The sequence below is a fragment of the Chrysochloris asiatica genome, unplaced genomic scaffold (genome assembly GCF_000296735.1).
Source record: "Chrysochloris asiatica unplaced genomic scaffold, ChrAsi1.0 scaffold00023, whole genome shotgun sequence".
In the NCBI taxonomy this organism is placed as follows: domain Eukaryota; kingdom Metazoa; phylum Chordata; class Mammalia; order Afrosoricida; family Chrysochloridae; genus Chrysochloris; species Chrysochloris asiatica.
Window position 1 is genome coordinate 13,716,189 of NW_006408541.1, and position 11,116 is coordinate 13,727,304.

The window sequence follows — 11,116 nt, forward strand, 5'->3', positions numbered from 1 at the left end:
TACTGGATAGTGTTTCATCCTATTGTGTGTGGGGTTGCTATGAGAAGAAGTTGGCTCAATGGCACCTAACAACAACAATACTGAGTTTCGATTAAATGCTGAGCATATGAGTGATTTTTTTTTTAGTCTGTAATTTTCTTTTTGAAATAAATTACTTGGAAAGAAGCTTTACCTTTAATACTTAAAAAAAAAAAAAAGGCAGGGAGAAGAGCAGAATGTGGGACCCTCCCAGAGAAGCAGCGACACCAGAGATGGAGGCATAGATGAGGACATGGAGAGAGAGAGCAGCTGAGGACTCTAGACTCATGGAAAGAGAAAGACTGAGTGCTGGCGGCCAGGAAGCAGGCTTGCAGAATGTGCCCTTTGGTTGTTTAAATGATTATACATTCCTGAGTATTTTTGTGTACATAAAACAACAACAACGGAAGGAATAGAAGCAAATACTGTTGAATGGTGATGTATGGAGGGGATTGTAATCATTGCAATGAAAAGGTATATGATAGGATGCGTGTAAAACTGATGGTCTCCCATGTAAACTATCACTCAGTTCACAATAAAAGCTTTAAAGGAACAAAAAAAAAGGTAAGTTAAGAGTTGTCAAATGTTCATAAGCAGTAACTTCCCATAGTTCTCACCGGGCTGAATATTTAAAAATCCTGAAGAGATTTTTCAAAATACTTTCACTGAGGCTCCTTTACTAGAGAATTTTTTCAATAATGTATTTTATTATGATTCTGTTGTTATTGAGATCATACACAGCAAAACCTACACCAATTCAAGTTTCCACATGTACAATTTAGTGACCCTGATTACTTTACTTTGAGATGACTAGTCTCACCTCCCTTTCCTGTGTTATTCCTTCCCCATTACACTTCCTATCTAGTATTTCAAGCTGCTGTTGTCAATTTGATCCCACATAAATCAAAAACACAAACCCAGTCTGGCAGAGTCAATTTTGACACATAGTGACCCTCTATGTGGAGTAGAACTATCCAATAGCTCGTGAACTTTCTGGAAGCAGACTGCCTCATCTTTCTTCCACAGAGCAGTTGATGGGTTCAAACCACCAACCTTTACAGATAGCAGCAGTGCTCTTAACCATTGTACCACTAGGGCTTTGGAATCATCTGGAGGCCTTGTTAAAGCTCAAATTGCTAGGCCTCACCCCTAGTATTTCTAATTCAGTACATCTGTCTTGGAGCCAAGAAACCCTGGTGACACCTTGGTTAAGTGCTGAACTTAGCCAAAAGGTCAGTGGTTCGAACCCATCAATTACACAGGAGAAAGATGTTGCATCTACTTCTATAAAGACTACAGCCTTGGAAACTGTGTGGGGCAGTTCTACTCTGTCCTATGGGGTCTCTATGAGTCATAACTTGATGGCCAAGGTTTGTTTGTGGTGTCTTGGAGCCCAAGAATTCATATTTCAAACAAATCTTCTGTTGGCACTGTTGTTGCTGGTCCAAGAATCTCATTTTGAGAATTACTGGTCAAAGCCAATCATAGTAATTTTACTCCTTTGATGACACCTGGTTAGGCTGGAGCAAGTGATGTACTTCTGGTCAATGAGATGTGAAGAAAAGGCTGCTGGGAACTTCTGGGCCACCACTCAAGTAAAGACTATTAAATGATACTTTGGATTGCTCATGGACCAGCTCTGGCTACAAAGGGGGTACCTGGGAAAGATGTTTCCACTGATAAAGTGAGACTGGGAGAGGAAGTTGTTGTTGTTAAGTGTTGTCAAGTTGGTTCTGACTCAATGTGACCCTGTGAAGGGTTTTCCAAGGAGCAGCTGGTGGGTTTGAACTATTGACCTTGTGGTTCAAAGTCCAGTGCTGATGCCAGAAGAGTACTTCTCTAAAACTTGAGTAATGTTTGGATGTGTCCACCAGCTGCAGCTGCCATCTTGTGAACTTGGACAACAAGCCTAAAGGCAAAACATCAACCAGTCAGGATAGCAAAGAGGTAGATGCATCCTTGAAGAAGTTGTTGAACTGCTGGATCCACCAACCCTTAACTGTCCTTCCTAGAAACTTCTTTCCTTTTTGTTAGTTGTTGTTGTTGTTGTTGTTAAGTGCCGTTGAGTCGGTTCCGACCCATAGCGACCCTTCAATTGTGAGAATGACGCTGCCCGATCCTGTGACATCCTTACAATTTCTGTTATTTTTGAGCCCATTGTTGTAACCACTGTGTCAATCCATCTCCTTGAGGGTCATCCTCTTTTTCACTGACCCTCCACGTTACATTGCATGATATCCTTCTTCAGGGACTGGTCTGAAGTATGACAGACAAAGTCTTGCCATCATTGCTTCTAGGTAACAATCTGGCCATACCAATTCCAAAACTGATTTGTTGGTTCTTCTGGAAGTTTATGGTATATTCAGTATTCCTAGCTAACACCTTTACTCAAAGGCATCAATTCTTTTCTAGTCTTCCTTATTCATTGTCCAACTTATACATGCATATGAGGCGATTGAAAATACCAATGGCTTGGGTCAAGCGCATCTTAATCCTCAAAGTGACATCTTTGTTCTTTAATACTTTAAAGAGGTCTTGTGCAACAGGTTGTCCAGTGTAATAAATACATCATTTGGTTTCCCGATTCTGCTTCTGGGACCATTCGTATCACGTGTAGCTGGGTTCGCTCTTATTTGTTGTCAAGAACATCTAGCGATCTGCTTCTCAATGCAGTTCAAGAACCAGCAGCATTAACATCCTGTGGAACCATATCTATCTGCATTTTAACAAGATCCCCACATGAAGGTCTGAGAAGCCCTGTTTTAACAGCAGCACATATGCTTCAGATTGTCCAGACTTTTCTATGGGCTTCTCATTATTGTTATTGTTAAGTGCCATCGAGTCAGTTCCGACTCACAGCGACCCTGTGTAGGGTTTCCGAGGAGTGGCTGGTGGGTTTGAACCACTAACCTTTCAGTTAGCAGTCCAGTGCTTATCCTACATCGCCACACCAGGGGCATGAAATCATGTCATTACTAATAATCATATGGAAAAGTGCCATGGATGCTGCATACAGAAGCCTCCTAACCAATTTTCCCTTGTCGGAACACTGACCAGAACTAAGTCACATGCCTTAGCTGCAAAGGAGATTGGGAAGGCAGTGTCTGACTTCATCTAGTTCCAACATGGGAAATAGGGTCTGCTAGCAAAAATACTGTTGGGGATGGGGTAGGAATAGTAAAATAGTAGTAGGAATAGGGCAGAGATTAATTGTGGTAAGTAGTATCTACCACAAATAAACAATGACCATTTGCAGAAGCTACCTAGATCTTGAATCCAGATCCCCTGATATCCAATATGCTAACCTAGTCACTTTCTCAAACTGCCTTTCTGTTGTCTTTTTGGTTTTTTTCCCTTTTGCTCTTTCTTTTTAAATGTTTTATTGTGAATTATATGATAGTTTACAGGAGAGAACCTCAGTTCCATATTCATTCCATCGTATATCATTACATTGCCATGGTTCCAATCCCCTCCATGCATCGTCTTCCGACCAAAGGGCATATCCTAGAAGCCCATGCTCTACACTCCCCCCTCCCCCCTCAGTCTTCAGTCCACAGTTCCTCTCCCTCTCTGGATCCAAAGTCCCCAGCCGCTTCATCCCTCCATGTCATCATCTCTGTGTCCATCTCAGACATCTCCGGTTCTCTGGGTGGGGTCCCGTTCTCGGCTCTTATCCGTTGGTGGTCCCAGAGACCTCCACTCCTAGACTGGAGAAATAATCGCTCTCTTCCTTGCTACAAAACATCTACCCTTGCATTTCCAACCCTCACAATCTGTCTTGATAACCAATATTCACTACAGTATCGCACGTAACCCATCTGTATTTCATTTCATCAGCTCCACCTAGACAAATTGGATAGTACTCACTGGTGATTCTGCCTTCCTCCATGCCCCCTAGCTCTAGGTTCCCTCTTGAAAGCTTGTAAGCCAGTTACTTCTTGTCTCTGTAGTCCCTCCCTCTCCATTTGGGTATCCAATGTCCCAAGTTACCCCTCTATGTCTACTTTGTGGAGGGAGTGGGAATGTTTCTTGCTGTAAGGATTTGTTGCCTCTTTTGTGTCATGCATTCATATGCATAGGTTAAGTTCATCAGCTTGGATCAGCTCAATCTTCTTCCCCCCACCCCCACCCTTCTTTCTTCTCCTGGTTGAGCTCTGATCATCCAGTCATCCAGTCCCGGTCACGTGGGTGTCATCTGCAAGTGTGGGTGTTCTTGTGCACATGCCCTCTCTTCCCATCAGCCAGCAGCTCCATTCTCCTCGAGTCCTCCGTGGCCACGTCACTGACTGGGCCCAGGAGTCCTCGGGTCTCCTCGCACTGCTTGCTAACCAGGTCCCCAACCGGGTCTACAGAAGCCCTCTGGATATTGTGAGGCTTAGCTTGCCGCTTCATTGCTGCCTTTACCCCATTTCTCCCCAACGTTGATGTGTGTGTTTACCAATCCTAGCATGCATTTCCACAGAGTCTCAGTTTTTTTTTTGCGGGGGGGACTTCCTGTTGTCTTTTATGTCCTGGTGTGGCGCTGCCAAATATCTAGCTGAACTCCACTGATAAAACGTTCAAATTCTGGTAATGGTTTCCTTCCCATCTCAATTTTCCTCTCTGGCAGAGAAAGGCTGAGACTTTGAAACCCCTGAGTTAAAGATCAGGAAAATTTCTCCTAAGCAAAGGAAATATGTAAATGTTTAAAGAGAACTGTCTGGAGTTTAATACTTTATTTAACATGAGTCCAGGTCTGATAAGTGTTTGTCAGTGATGCATGTCTGGCCCCAAGTCCCACCAATGGGCAGGTTTATTCATATCCAGAGTAGAATGTTGGATGCAAACCTGTGTAGCTTCAACAAGAAGCTTCTTTTCATTCTTTTTTTATTTTTTTAAAGCAAGTCTTAGTTCCAAATCTGAGCACAACTTGTTTTTTTTAACTTTCTATCGTGAAGTGAGTAAAGGTTTCCAGAGCAGATCATCAGTTTTACATTCAACCAATCACAGACTTTGTTTCATTACAATAACTGCAATCCCCTCCAGTTACCATCAGTTAACAGTTGTTGTTAACTGCTATGTGCCATGGAGTCTTGGTTCCGACTCATAGTGACCCTGTACAGGGTTTCCTAGGCTTTTTAAATCTTTACGGGAGCAGAATGCCTCCTCTTTCTCCCGCGGAACAGCTGGTAGTTTCGAACTGCTGACCTTGTGGTTCGCAGCCCGATTCATAACCACTACACTATCAGTTAACAGTATTTACCTCTATTCCCTTTTACCCTTGCACTCTTTCTGTGTCTCCCACTGCCTTCATTTTTACCTCTGCCAGCCTACTCCCTCTTGTTGAATAGTGCCTTTCCCATCACCCATGTTAACATGTGTTTACCCTCTAGCCCATGAATAATCTTTCCTTCCCTCCCACCCCTGATAACCATCATTCATTGTTGTTGTTGTTAAGTGCTGTCAAGTCGGTTCTGACTCAGAGCAACCTTGTATAGGGTTTCTGAGGAGCGGCTGGTGAGTTTTAACTGCTGATTCTTTTTATCAAGAAAGCCTTTTCTTAACTTTTTACAACAGTGGTCTCATACAATATTTGTCCTTTTGTGATTGACTAATATCACTCAGCATGTCCTCCAGGTTCATTCATACCATGAGGTGTCTCACAGATTCGTTATTCTTCATCATTGTGTAATGTTCCATTGTGTGTATGTGTCAAAGTTTGTTTCATCTTTCTGTTGATGGGCATTTAGACTGTCTCTACCTTTTTGCTGTTGTGAATAGTGCTGAAACAAACAAGGTGTGTCAGTCATCAAGCTCATTCTTGTCTCAGAATCTTTGTACTTTCTGTTCACGCTCCCAGAAAGTTCATTCCTTTCAGATTTTCTTATTCTCAGCCACTCTTCATCCTTTGGGCTCATATGTCTTCTCCCTAGAGCGGCCTCCCAAGCATCGCAGCCAGAACTATTTAGAGATACAGGGTAGAAAGTCATTGAAATAACTCAAAGCTCCTGAGTTATTATTTAGCATCTTCTTTGGGTGAGAGGGCATCTTGCCTTGCATCTATTTTCTTCTTCCTCCACATTAAGAGAGTTTTTAAGAGTTTAGCATCGCAAGGGATCTGGCATCAAATAAAATACCAGGCTGAATACTTTTCTCTAACCTCTGTGGAAGTTCACCAATTGGCCAGTTTTTCCAGTAATAATCAGCAAATTAAGAGATTTTTCACTCAGGGGACCTTCTTGACCCAGTATTCCATTTGCTAAATTAAGAATGTTGTATATTGAAGATTAATTTAAAAGGGGAAGGGAAAGAGAAAATAAAACGCAATTATTTTAAGTGGGTCTAAAAGATAAAGAACTCAGTTTTTTCCATATTTTATAGATTTAAAAAATTTAATGTTCTTAGGACAGAAATGGGAGCACTGGTGGCACTGTAGGATAAGCACTGGACAGTTTACTACCACAAGGTTGGCAGTTCAAAACCACCAGTCGCTTGAAGGGAAAAAAATGAGGTTTCTGCTTTCATACAGACTTACAGCCTCAGAAACCCTACACAGGATCACTGTGAGTTGGAACCAACTCGATGGCACACAACAACAACAACAACAGTCCGGCAGCCATAGTTGAGTAAGTAAACATTCAGTTACCAATCACATTCACTTTCCTCTGTTGTTAATATCTTTGATGGACTTTAAGAGTTTTTCCATTGGACAGATCATTCTTAAGCATTTCATTGATCTTTCATGCCAGACATTTCTGCACCAAATCTTTGCAACAACTCAATAAGGTATTGGTATGAGTCTCGTTTTACAGATGAATCTGTGTTGTAGATATACATGCTGTCAATCCCAGTCTGTATGCCTGTGGTTAAAAAGCAAAGATGTCACTTTGAGGACTTAGGTGCACCTGACCCAAACCATGGCTTCTTTTTTTTTTTAAGTTTTTATTGTGAATTGAGTGAAAGTTTACAGGGCATGTCATCAATTTCACAGTCAACAAATCATATATTTTGTTTCATTACAATGATTATAATCCCCTCCATGTTTTATCATTTAACAGTATTTATTCAATTTAGCTCTTTTTTTTTTTTCAACACTCAGGCATGTTAAACCACCAAAGGGCATCCGTCCCTCTAATTCCATGCATGTAGATTAGAGTCCTCAGCTGTCCCCATCTCGCCTCCATCTCTGGTGTTGCTGCTTCTCTGGATAGAGGCCCACATTCCGCCAAGCTGTGGCATTTTTAATCACCTCACATGCATTCAAAAACTGGACCCAAGAATTGATGTCTTTGAATTATGGTTTTGGCAAAGAATATTGAAAGTACCATGGGCTACCAGAAGAATAAGCAAATCTATCTTGGAAGAAGTATAGCCAAAATACTGCCTTAGAAGCGAGGATAGTGAGATTCTATCTCCTGTACTCTGTGGATATGTTGTCAGGTGGGACCAGTCCCTGGCAAGCACATCATGCTTGGGAAAGTGATGGGTCAGTGAAAAAGAGGAAGCCCATCAGCAAGATGGATTGATACAGTGGCTGCAACAGTGGACTCAAGCAGAGCACTCATTGTGTGGGTGGCACAGGACTGGGCAAAGTTTCATTCTACTACAGGAAGATGAGTCCAAAAGTACCACTATAGAATCATAGACACTTTCATTAAACAAAAATATCAAAAGTGAAGCTGTTGTTTCTCAACATCTCCATCTAGGCCTGTATACATCTGACGGTGGTGTTTCCATCTCTCTATTTTACATCATGGAAGTGTCATAGCACGGCTAACAGCCCCCATTTAAACCAGGTATCTGCTAAGTCCTTTCAGCCCCCATTTCGCCCTGAGCCCCCCTTACCCCTGCCTCACCCTATGGAAAAATAATAAATAAACTTCTTTCAGAAAAATCACTAAGGTCAGAATGACCCAAGGACACCTGAACAAACAGGACAAAACTTAGCCCATCGGGACAAACAAGATAAGGGTTTATTGGTGGGTTTACTCCCACTGACAGGATAAGGGTCTGCTGGAATTTACCACCCCAGCTGACAAGACAGGTTTGTTTGTTTTAACCACTCTGTGTTTCTTGTATAAAACCCTGTTCCCCTGCTCACTTCGGGGTCAGAGTGGTTTGAGCTTTAGCTGACACTCTGGCCGCCAGCAATAAACTTTGCTCTTTTAAGATGTTTCGAGTTGAGTTCTTTCTGACGCGTGCTGCTGCAACATAATGGAAGCCCCAGTGAGATGTCAGTGTAAACTTTCTTACCTGAACTTCACCAGCTTCTCCCTGGGCGGGCCAGCTGGAATGTCCCAGGAAGAAGAGGCACCACCTGAGATGTTCCAAGGCTCCTGCCTCAGTTCTTGGGGTGACCCACACGGAGTGGACGCAAGTCTGATCATCTTGGAAGAGCAAAGTCCTGTCCTGGTCTTTCTGATGAGTTAAGACTCTTTTCTGTTAATCTAAATTCCCATCGTTCAGATGCAAATGGGAATTTGCCTGGGGCTTCAGTCCACCTGACTGTGGTCACATAAGTCTGCCTGTTTGTGTCTGTCCTGTCACCATATCTATTTAACATTTATTTGTCTGTGTGAATGAATGTCTGATTGTTTAAATGTGTGAAACCAGACCTTGCTTGCAGGGACCTGGTCCGTGAATCTCCAATGGCAATAGCCACTGAGTCTGATTGGGCCCTCACCTGCCATTCTGTGGTCACGTCACAAGGCATAACGGTGACTCACCTCCCTGTCAGAAGACTGACCTGGCCTGGGATCATGGGTGCGCCTCAGCCAAGACAGACCTAAGTTCCCGAGAAGGACACAGCCAGGCAGGCAACTGGATGAGAACCTCCTCCCCTGTGACCTACGTCTTAGATTCTCTTGTCTTTGATAGACTTCTTACTCTGTCTCACAATTAAGTTTCTCATCTGTCATCCTGTCATTACCATTCTTGCTTTAGGCCTCTGTATGGTGTCCCTTGAAGAATGGACCTGTTTCTCTAAACTACTCTTAGTTGGCTGTTTCTTGTCATCCTTTGTCTTTTCGGGGCTCCATGTCTCCCTTGATCCCTGCCTGTCTTTAACGCCCCATCTCTGCCTAGACAGATTTCGACTTTTTTTATCTTCGATCCTCCACAAACTCCAGGCCTCATTTCCCTTTGTCTTCCAATGCAGCAGGGAATTTTTGACATTTTATATGACCTTCTCTTCCAGGGGACCTTCTATCACCACTCTCCGAACAAGGTCAATTTTTACTCTGTCTTTTTCTCCTCTTACAGTTTTCCTCCCATTGCCTTACCCCTCGCCATGGGCCAGTCTCAGTCTCAAAAGGCATGGTGCTTGACTGCATGTTAAAAAACTTTTCCAAGGGCTTCTTGGAAGACTATGATGACCCCATGATCCCCGGTAGGTTCCGAACTTTTTGTCAAATTGAGTGGCCCTCCTTTCAAGTTGACTGGCCAGACTCCAGGACCCTGGACCTCTACCATGTCATTGCTGTATACAAAGTTATCACTGAAAACCAGGCCACCCGGACCGATTTCCCTACATAGATTCTTGGCTTCAAATCGCTAAGACACTCCTTCCCTGGGTCCGCCAATGCACCCTCAGGAACGGACAGTCTCATAAGCTTCTGTCACTCTTGTCATGGTGCCAGATGGTGCCACCCATCACGACTCCCTGATAACTCCCCAAACTCCTCTTCATCCCCGCAATCCTTCGAGACCCAGGGGATTCTGCCATTGATGCCCCCTTACCCCCTCATAACCACCCATCCAACCCTCTTGCTCCTCTTCCAGCCCCTGTTCCTCATGCTCAGGTCCCAGATCCTATTCCTCTTTCCCCCAACTCCCCCTCGCCACCCCTCACTCATCACCTGTGCTCACATCAGGCCTCTGAAACACACTCCCTCCTGCCATTCTGAGAAACTGCTCCTGGCCCTGGAATGGGAAACCTCCTCTTCCTGGTTTACATTCCCTTCTCTTCCAGAAGGAAGGGACAGAGAACTACAGCTTTACTGAAAAGCCCCAGGCCCTTACCACCCTTGTGGAATCAGTCTTCCGCACTCATCACCCAACTTGGGATGATTGTCAACAACTCCTTATGACCCTCTTTACTTCTGAGAAGCGGGAACACATCCTCACAGTCACCAAAAACGATCTCCTTAATCATCTTTATATGACCTTCTCTTCCAGGGGACCTTCTATCACCACTCTCCAAACAAGGTCAATTTTTACTCTGTCTTTTTCTCCTCTTACAGTTTTCCTCCCATTCCCTTACCCCTCGATATAACGGCAAAGGAAGCTGCGCTCCATAATACATCCACAACCTCAGTACCAATAGCCCTAGTACTCCCCTCGGACCCCTCATATACCACCGCTGAACGAGAATGGGCAAACTCTGAAAAGGGAGAACTACAGTCAGGATGGTGGGTACTACCGGACCGGAGAATTTTCATTCCCGGCTCAATAGCACCTTATTTGATGCAACAACTCCATGGGTCCATGCACCTGGGGAAATCAGCCATGACCAAACTACTGGGGAAAACTTTCTATCTTAACCATCTATATGCCTTGTGCACCCAGACGGCCCAGCGATGCGAGGTATGTGCAAAGAACAATGCTAACAGGGACCTGTCACCCTGCCAGGAATCAGGTACAGAGGAACTACCCCAATGGAACATTTGGAAATTGACTTTACTGAAATCAAACCAGCTCCTTTGGGCTACAGATACTTGTTAGTAGCAATTTGTACCTTTTCGGGACGGGTGGAGGCATTGCCTACCTGTTCCAAAAAAAAGCCCAGAAGTAGTCAAATTACTCCTTAAAGAAATCATTCCTAGATATGACTTGCCCTTGTCAATTGGCTCAGACAATGGGCCATCTATTGTTTCTCATATCTTGTACGACCTTTCTAAGGCCTTGGGCATCACTTGGAAGTTTCATACTACCTACAGTCCTCAGAGTTCAGGACAGGTAGAATGACAAAATAGAACCCTCAAGTTCACCCTTGCTAAATTGTGCCAGGAAACTGGATCCACTTGACCTGAAATGTTACCCCTAGCCCTACTGCATAGTCAGTGTTCTCCTGGGTCTGGTGGGTTTTCCCCCTAGGGCCCCTCCTAGTCTGGCTAAACTA